The sequence below is a fragment of the Rattus norvegicus genome, chromosome 3 (genome assembly GCF_036323735.1).
Source record: "Rattus norvegicus strain BN/NHsdMcwi chromosome 3, GRCr8, whole genome shotgun sequence".
NCBI classification, from domain to species: domain Eukaryota; kingdom Metazoa; phylum Chordata; class Mammalia; order Rodentia; family Muridae; genus Rattus; species Rattus norvegicus.
The window spans coordinates 139,628,707-139,638,903 of record NC_086021.1 but is presented as its reverse complement, the minus strand read 5'-3'; the positions used below and the strand labels follow the sequence as shown (position 1 = coordinate 139,638,903).

The 10,197-nt window shown below is 44.7% G+C and overlaps 1 pseudogene; it reads right to left on the bottom strand.

The window, feature by feature from the left end:
* Nucleotides 1-217: 217 nt before the first annotated feature.
* On the bottom strand, nucleotides 218-1,662 carry Cycs-ps4 (cytochrome c, somatic, pseudogene 4; annotated as a pseudogene).
* Nucleotides 1,663-10,197: the final 8,535 nt, after the last annotated feature.

The window sequence follows — 10,197 nt, the reverse complement described above, 5'->3', positions numbered from 1 at the left end:
GTCAGCACTCTGTGACGACGCTCACAGACTATAAAAGTCATCTTTAATGGAAGACTGATCCAGAACCCAGCGCTCCCGTTACATAATGGGTAGTCGAGAAAATGAAAGGTTACCTAACGGAAAGAAAAAGCCATCGTGGAACTTTGGTAACAAGAAATTGGTAAAGAGGAAGATTTTTGACATTTCCCCATAAACTATAAAAGAATTAGAGGCTTAGAAAGTATATTGGCCATTGAATGTTGGTTTATCATTCTCGGTTGATTCCCTTCTTTCCTTTCTTTTTCAACTATAAAGAAGTGTTAAATACTCTTTATTTGATATCATACATAAACCACCGTAAATGCCTTTCAGTGGTGAAAGGCAGCATCACTGATGTAGGGAATTCTTTTTTTTTTTTTTGGTTCTTTTTTTTCGGAGCTGGGGACCGAACCCAGGGCCTTGCACTTTCTAGGTAAGCGCTCTACCACTGAGCTAAATCCCCAGCCCCAGGGAATTCTAATTAAAACAGCAATGTCAAGAATAGTTCCTTCCTGGTGTTTAGCATTGCCTGTCAGAGGCCAGTGAACACACACTGAAGCACGGGTGAGTCTTCTTGTTTCTGAGACAGCGATAGAATTTTCCCAGTGTTTAAACATATTCATAGACCCAGTTATACAGATCTAAGTATAAAAACACTCAATAGGTTTGAGGTGACAGCCACATATTTATGGAAAGTAAAACATTACTAATTAAGTCCAGTCTTATCTTGAGAAAGGGAGAGCAGTGATAGCATGTATTCAATTGGAAGTGTTACTTTAAAAGAGATCATGTCCACCTATGACAGGTCAGTTTTACTTAAATCAAGGCTGTCCAACAAAAACATTGTTAGCCATTCATGATCTGAATTTGGTGTATGAATTAAATTATGGTATACATTAAAAGCCATACGACATTTGTTTTGTAATAAATAAGACAGTAGAATTACTCATTAGCAGCCTTTTAAAGATAAGCTATTAGGTCTGCCCTTTCTCCCTTCTTAATTCCAGTGAAGATCATTTTTGTTCCAGAGATGTACTTTTTGGGATTCTCCAAATACTCCATCAAGGTATCCTCTCCTCAGGTGATGCCTTTGTTCTTGTTGGTGTCTGTGTAAGAGAATTCAGCAGCCTGGCCTGTCTTCCACCCAAACAGACCACGGAGGTTTGGTCCAGTCTCATGTTTGCCTCTCTTCTCCACAGTGTGACACTGGGCACACTTCTGAACAAAAATCTCCTTGCCTTTTTCAACATTACCCATTTTAAATTCAGTCTGGCTGGTCAACACCACCAACATTCAGGCTCTTAGATGTCCTACTCTCTCCCTTCTTTCCTTTCCTTTCTTTTTCTCTCCCTCCCTTTTTTCTTTATGTTTGGAGACAGAGTCTCTTAGCCCAAGTTGGCCTGTTCTACCCTCTAAGTAGTTCAAGCTGACCTCACACTCAAAGCAACGCTTCTGCCTCAGCTTCCTGAGTTCTCAGATTATTGACATGTACCACCGTGTCCAGCTCGTTTAATCTTGTTTTGCTTTTACTGTGTCCAAAGGAAAAGTACACTACATTTAAGAGCCCCCATGAACACCGCCTGAAGCAGCTTAAGGGAAATGATGCTCTTGTTCAAGATGCCTGCTGACTTGGACAGGTGAAAACCTGCAATCAGAGAAGTCGAGGCAGGAGACTCAAGTTCAAGGCTGACCCAGGCAACATAATGAGACCTTGTTTGAAAGAGAAGGGGGTTAGGAATCAGGGCGCTGGGTTGGTTCCCAAGCATGAGGACCTGAGTTTGGAATCCAGGGACCACTGGACAGTGATTGGGGAAGACGTGACATTGACCTCTGGCCTCCACACATAGGATGACATGTGCCCTCATATATATGTGCACACAGCCCCATACACATATAACATATTCCCATGCCATGTATATAAATTGCTACCAGTACTGGGACAGAAGGGGTCATAAACCACAAGGAAATGTAATCTCCTGTCCCTGTGAGGAGAGGGAGACACTGAAGATTATTGACAAACACAAAATTGGATTTGGATTAAATATTTGTGTCCAGTATTAGGATCCAGGAGGAGAGGGTGGTAAGAGAGTATTGGAGCCAGGAGGATTAAAGTTGTTATGAAGTAGTCATGGAGCCAGAGGATTATAGTTATGATAAAATAGGTGTGTGTGTGTGTGCGTGTGTACATATGTGGGTACGCTCTTGACAGCTGTTTGGGAAGAGGACATGCATGAGAGGGCTGGAGCAGAGCCTTTGGCTGAGATGACCCAGATTTCAGCCTGTTAGAAATGAGTGGTGCTGGTGGCTGCTTAACATTTACTCTGTGTTCTTAAGGAATACACTGACCGTCTTTCAGATCCTTGCCTTCCTGCCTCAGAGAGTACTCATTGTGATCAGGGTGACCGCATCTTTGAATTTCTCAGAGGCCCTCCACTTGCTGTCAGAGATGGCAGGGGACGCAGGAGAGGAGTGGGTAGATTCACTTAGGGAAGGGACCAGCCTTCCCCTCACCTCCATCTGGCCTCTCCCACAGGGGGACTCTGAAAGGCTTGGTTAAAAGATATCAGCTTTTTCCTCTAAGAATCAAATACCTACTGGCTGACTGCTCTCTTCCCACCAGGAAGTGGCTTTAAAAGCTTTTTGGATGGGAGTTGGGAGGTCTCTAGAAAGGAAAGGGGACTGGCTGCTTGGCAGCTACTGGGTTATAATAATAACCTACCTGGTTATTATTGACATGCAAGGCTGGGCATGGTGGTATAAGTGTGCCAACCTAGCATTTGGGAAGTCATTGTTGGGAGAAAGGACATAATTTAAATAAGCATGTGGCTGGTGGGTTTGTGGAAAGGCCGAGAGGAGTCAAACCTCTTTCTGCTGTTTAGTGGCTGTTCTGAGTTACACACAGGGAGTGTGGCAGGTTTGCTGTTTTGAGCGGCAGAATGAGACTGTGAACACGGCAATGGTTGGAGCTATTACCAAAGCTAATTTGCAACACCGCATTATTTTTCTTTCATTAAATAAAGAAAATGAGGCGAACTAGACTTGACAAACGTGCTCTGAGGAGACCATCACAAAATTCCCTCTGAAGACTGGCGACCCCAGGGGCATGCTTTATGCTTCTGATTTTTTTCTGCTAAGGAAAGGCACCTTGAAATGGGAAGCTAAAGAGTGAGAACATGGTGGAGGGACATGAGGACTCAAGCCAAGGCAGAGCCTACATCTGTGTTAGACGCATTCCAGACCCTGGGCCTATTGGGGTCTAATCTTGGGGGAGGAGCAAGTTGCCTGAAAGTAGGTGGTGTAGGCTATTACACCTGTGGCTCAAAGCCCAGGTTTGAAAACTTCTGTCTTCTTAGAAATGACGAGATGGCACAATTTAACCCTAGTAGGCAAAAGACAGTGTTACGGCTTGAATGTGTCCCCTTCAAATGTCACCAGTGGGGTGTTGTTATGAAGTGGGGCCTCCTTCCCGTCATAAATGGGATTCAGGCCCTTGTAGAGGAAGTTTCAAACATGGCTTTATGGTTTGGATATAAAGTGCCCCATAGGCTTTTGTGTGTGGATGCTTGTTTCCAGGGAGTGGTGCTGTTCTGGGGTTTATAGAACCTTTGGTGTATGAGCCCTATACCAAATTTGAAGTTAGAGTGTTACATAATATGGTCAGCAAGTTTCAGAACCCCTTCTGCCTGGTGCAAACAAAACTTACTTTGGTTGTGGACCTATCCTTTAAAGGCTGAGCCATCCCTTTACTGAGGTGGACCTTGAAGACTTCTCTGGTGCTGGTCTAAGTTCCCCCCTCCTGACCCACATGCTTGCTGTCAACGCAGCCATGCCTTCCTTGTAAGGACTCCCTGTTACCCGAGTTTTCTCCCTTAAGTCCTTTTTGTCAGGAACTGAATCAGAACAATAACTCACACACCCGGCTTTTCCTAATGCCCTCCATGTTCTGCCTTGTTATGGGATCCAGCGGTCTCACCATCCCCAGAGGACACAGCAGTAAAACAGGCCTCTCCTAAAACCAACACCAAGCCTGTTGGCACCCTGGTTCTTAATGAGCCTGTGACATTCTGTCATAGTGTCAGAAGTGGACTAAGGCAAATGGTTTCTGTGGCTCCTGGTGGTATTCGGTGTTATTTCCACAAAGTCTGAAAGCTTTGAATGGTAGAGGTAGAGAAGCACTACAACATGTGGTTTAGTTCTTTGGTTAGCATGTCCAGATGGTTTGAATTTGAAGTTAGACTGTTACGTAACATTGACAGCAAGCTCCAGAGCCCCCTTCAGCCTGGTGCAAAGAAAATGCAACTTATTTTGGTTGTGAGCCTTAGCCTTTAAAGGCTGAGACATCCCTTCAGCACCAAATGAAACTTATTATGACGCAGTACATGACAGCTGGCACCGGGACACCCAGGCCAGGGGCAGCCAAGCCCCAGGCAGCATTTAAACAGCTGCTCCTCTCGCTTCATTTCTTCAATTATTTGTTATGTATGACAGAAGTTGTATATCTCCAGTAAGTACATTGGAAAATACAGACAAAAATAAAGAAAAACATTCATGGGGGGACTTGAGCAGTTAGCTCAGTAGTTAAGAACACTGGCTGCTCTTCCAGATGTTCTGGGTTCGGTTCCCAGCACCCATGTAGTAGCTTACAAATTTCTGAAACTCCAGCTCTAGGGGATCTGATGCTCTCTTCTGGCCTCTGCAGGAGCCAGCCATGCATGTGGTACACAGACAGACTTTCAGACAAAACATCTATGAACATGAAATCAATAAAAATATTTTAAAATATTCCTGGTTTTAGTCCTCTCGTCTTTTCTGCACCTAACCAGGTATAGTTCTGAGCTTTGAACTAGTCTCTCCCTGGGTTGCAATATCTTCTGTGATGCTGTTTCAGTTGTTTCAGTGCCTTCCAGTGGTTGCCCCATGCACACATCCCTGCAGCCAGATGCCATGCTGGGATCCATCCATGGCATGGAAAGGCTTGGCAGGTGTCTTGGCTTTGGAATCAAGAAGCCAACATGCTTGGATGAGTATATTTCTCCAAAAGGTTCCCTGAGTCTTCTGATGTAGAACTACAGTTGTTTTCTAATCATTGCCAACTTGATACATGAAAATGGTGTTTGTTCAATACTTAAAGGTCTTTTGATTGATTTAAGACTGTCTTAGTTAGTGTTTTATTGCCATGAACAGACAACATGACCAAGGCAACTATTATGAAAGAAAACATTTAGTTGGGGCTGGCTTACGGTTTCAGAGGTTCAGTCCATTATCATCATGGTGGGACACATCCAGGCAGACATGGTGCTGGAGGAGCTGAGGGTTCTACATCTTGCTTCAAAGGCAGCAGCAGGAGACTATCTTCTGCAGGCAGCCAGGAATGGGGGCTCTCATGCACTGGGAGGAGCTTGAGCACCAGGAGTCCGCAAAGCCTGCCTACACAGTGGCAGCCTTTCTCCAACAAGACCACACCTATTCCAACAAGAACACACTTCATGGGCCACTTACCATGGGGCAAGCATATTCAAACCACCACAAAGACTAATTGTGAAATTTTGGCTTCTAAAGAATTTCAAGAGGCAAATGAGGAAGCATTCTGACATCAAGGGGGCAAGGCGTGGAGATTACCTAACAATCTTCAGGTCACTGCTCTCAGTTTCCTTGTCTCTTTCCTCTTTCTTTGTTAGACACTGATTTAAGTTACTCTCAGAGTTCAGTTTATACCCCATGTTTTACAAGCACTCTGTATCTACTGAAAACAAGCTGGGAGAGAGGGGTCTCTTTCTTTCTGGGGTGTGTGTATTTGTGCATGCATGTGTGTGTGCGTGTGTGTGTGTGTGTGTGTGTGTGTGTGTGTGTGTGTGTGTGTGTGTGTGTGATGCATGCATGCACATTGGGGTCTTCCTCAATCTCTTCTCACCCTGTTTCTGGAGACAGGGTCTCTCACTGAACCTGAGTTCCTCATTGCAGCTTTCAGAGAATTCCAGGCTAGTCTGGGCTAGACTAAGAAAACCAAAAGCCAATTCAAACCAGACCAAAAACTTGGGAGTCCTCTCTGAAACATAAACACCAGGGAGAGATGGCTCCTCACCCCCACGGGAGACAGAGCCTGGCTTTGATGGGCACCATTCTCTAAGCAGCAGGATTACGTCCTGCCGTGAACATGTGCAGCTTGTCTTTACTTCAGATAAAGCTAATCAGGAAGTACGCCACAGCCTCACTTGCCAGGTTAAACCATGTGATAAATGGTGTTGTCAAGCTGAAGACCAATTACTAAAGTTTACATGCACAATGTCCGGCATCTACTGGCTTATAGAAAGGGCAACATTCTTCCTGTCTGCACACTCCCTTAGCAGATTGCCAGCGGTGCACATCACATTCGGGTTGAATGCTTGTTCAATAATAAAGCTCTTTTCTTTTTATACTATCTTTGTGAGATCTTTTTTTTTCCCTAAAACCATTTATTTCAACCTATCTTCTTTCCATTTTGCTCAAATATCTGCTGAAGAATACGTTGGGATCACCCAACAGTTGTTCTGACACATTCGGTGGCCTGAGAAGTGGGAGTGGCAAACCATTCCTCCATGGCTGGGTAGGCATTTCTGTCTTCAGTAGGAAACTTCTGGATGGGCACAGAGGGTATCCGCACACCTTCAGACCAGGCGCAGACAGCCACACCACTTCAGGCTGAGCACCAGTAAGTTCAGGAGCTGGTGTGGTCCGTTCGCCTGACACTCCTCTTTGGTTACAGCCTTTTATCTGTGCTTTCTCTCCCCTCTCCACCTCTTCAGGATCTCTAGAGGAGTTGACTGGGCATACATGGGCCATCTCATGGGCAATGGTACCATAGATGCCCAGAACTTCCTAGCCAGTATTCACCACATCAGACACACTGAGTGAGCTCCCTTTCTGTTGCTTGGGATGACAATGTCCACACAGCCCAGTGGAGAATCTGTACAGTAGATAGGTTACATAAGATGCCTCTGTGAGGACCTAGTTGTCTGCCCTTGGGATCAGTCACCACCAGCAGACATGCTTCCTGCAGGCTGTTTGGATCTGCTTAGTGAAGGTCCCAGAGTATGATGTGGCTAGCACATGGATTGACTATCAGCAGCAAGTGTCAACATGCCTCACTGGCTGGTTGGTATTCATGGAGGAGAGGATGCTGGCATCAGCAGGGTTCTCTCAATGGCAGCGGTGGCTGGAATTAGCTGCAGAGCTGCCCAGGTCCTTTACAGATCGATCATGTAGATACCATGGTTTTCTTTCTGTAGAGATCCCATTCTGTTTAGAAATCAAAGCTGGTGCCACCAAAGTTGGGCCCTCCTCCAAGGAATTTGAAAACATACTTCTTCATTTGCAGGATATGGAGGGCTCTGGACTTTGTGTGTGAGCTTCCCTTTAAGTTATGATGGGAGTCAACGACAATGCTGTATGACCCCTTTCTGGTAGCACAGAAAGGTTGAAAGATCTAGGTTGGGATAAGGTTGTAGTTATAATCAAGTTCCCCAGCAACTATGGTAGTTTGAATGAAAATAGCCCCCATAGGCCCATAGATAGTGGCACTATTTAGGAGGTATGGCCTTGTAGGAAGAAGTGTGTAATTGGGGGTGGGCTTTGAGGTTTCAAATGCTCAAGCCAGACCCAGAATTACCCTCCCTTTCTGCTGCCTTTGAATCCAGATGTAGGGCTCTCAGCTCCCTCCCTAGTACCACGTCTGCCTGCATTCCACCATGTTTCCTACCATAACGATAATGGACTGAAAACCTCTGAACTGTAAGCCAATTCCAATTAATTGTTTTTCTTTATAAGAGTTGCTGTGGTCATGGTGTCTCTTCACAGCAATAAAAAACCCAATGAAGACAAACATCCACTTGGGGCTTCCTGGGATTTTTTTTTTAATTACATTTTGAGCATCATTTTGTGGGGGGGAAGAGGGCAGCACAGAATCTAAGATCCATAGATTGCTAGGAAAGCACTCCAACATTAAGCCATATTCTTAGACCCCTCCCTCCTCAGTTAGATAGACTATATAACCCAGACTGGCCTTGAGCTCACAACAATCCCCCTGACTTTGCCCAAGTGTGTGTCACCATGCCCTGGTGAACAGAACCTTAGATGTAATAAAAGTGTTAGTCTAGCATGTAGTTGGGGCTGAGGCACCCGGGACAAAGACTTTGTGAAGGGAACACACTTACCTTTTTTGTGTAGCAGCATCTATTCCTCTCTGTAGGGGAAGTACTTTCCCTTTTAATGTACAGGGCTTTTCTGCCTCAGTACCCGTGAAACACTAGGGAAGTGGCTTAAATGCCACGTATTTTCCTCTGACCTGTAAGTTCTCCTAAAAGTACTGGCAAAAGAAAGGTTTTGAAACAGTCTTCTTCTCCATCCTCCATGCAGTGATGACTCAGTTTGCAGTCAAAACACACTAACCTGCCAGGGAAACACACACCAGGCCTCACCCTGAGCACTGTCAGCAGCCTGAGTGCAGGGGAATCTCGTGCTCCTGGCTTCCATTCCTCTGACTCAACCTCCGATGGTGACAAAGTATCCAGAAATAGCAACTGCCTTCTTGAGTCTTGTATCCTCCTGAATTCTGCTAACTTCACACCCCCTTCCTCCTCTTCTGTTTCCCTCTCTGCCATAAATCTGGAGGATATGAGGGGTTTGTCTCTTCATTATATGGTCTCCTGGGTCCTCTTCCTCTTCTCCTAGGCCCCTTGACAAAAATCTCTCACTTACAGGATTTATTCCTGATCCCTAAGCATCCTGGGAAGGAAGCCATCTGCCATGAAGAAAGCAAGAGAGAACTTGTTTACATTCCTGACATTCACAGCCGCTAGGCTGACATAAAGTCTTAGAATTGTTTGAACATTTGTCAAGGAATCCCACAGGATCCAGATTTATTGAAAACAACCAAAGGATGAGGGAGACGATGGGAGGAGAAGAAAGGGGAAGTGGGGAGAGAACATGGCTTGGGAACATAGGGTAACCTTTCAGTAATGTTCTTTGAATAGTGTCATGACTGGGAAGTCCCTAGACGAAAAGAAGAGCTGTGAATGCAGAGAAATGTGAATTGCAGCCTGAGACATTTGCCACCAAAACATTGAGTTTCTATGGTTTGGACTTAGAAGTGAGAGGAGAGCCATTCCTAACTTACCGGAGACAACTTGGTTAAAAACAGTGCTTGGGTGTAAGGGTATGAAAGGTCAATCCAAGGGTATGGCAAAGCCATAGGGCCTCTCTGATCAAGAGAACAATACAAGTTTGGCGGAGAAGCCATGACTGCAGATAGCCAGACCAAAGGCAGCATTTATTACAAGCAATATAGTGCCATTATAAGCAAACACCAAGAGGTTGGGTTCCTTTACAAAGGAACTATTTCGGTTCACAGTTCTGAAGGGTAAAAGACACTGCACTGGATTCTACTTATCCCTGAGGAAAAGGTCTTGGTGGCAAGCATGTGTGCAAAGGAAGACATCACACAGTAAAACAAGAAGCTAGGAAAAGTGCTTCCGGGAGTTGGCCTCACTCCTCTGATTTGTTCCTACGGGAACCTGGAGACTCAACAGTTCTTGGATAGCGACCTTTAGTGGACAGAGCTCTAATGGCCTAGGGGTGTTAGCGAAGCTGCACTGAGCACCCCTGTGTTTGCATGAGAAACTCCTCAGCTTCTGTCCCCAAATCAAAAGTTTGTGCTTCTAAGGAATAGTCTTCCTTGTTCATATATATATATGTTTCCCTCTTGTGTAAATAGTTGTTGCAGACTGATTGCTACAAGTGAGTACATAAAACCTTGATGCTGTGAAGTTTCCTAGCAAAAAGCACACCCGTTTGCATTTCTGCTAACAGTGTTGAGAACACACGTTTTCACGGCTTTGCTGTTACTTCTTAGTTTCTAAAGTTTTGGCATTTGGATGCACACAAAATTATATTTAGTAATTCAAATTTCCATGATCTGGGTATTGTTCTGGGTGTGGGGGTTTATGCCTTTAATTCTAGTACTTAGAAGGCTGAGGAATGAAGATGGATGTGAATTTGAGGCCAGTGTGAGTTATGTAGTAATTTTCTACTATCCAAAAACCTGACCATGTTTCAAAAATAAAGATTACAAAAAAGGACGTTGAGTCTTTCATGTTTAGAGCCATTTGTTACTTTTCTTATAATTAATCACACACTTTACTTTTT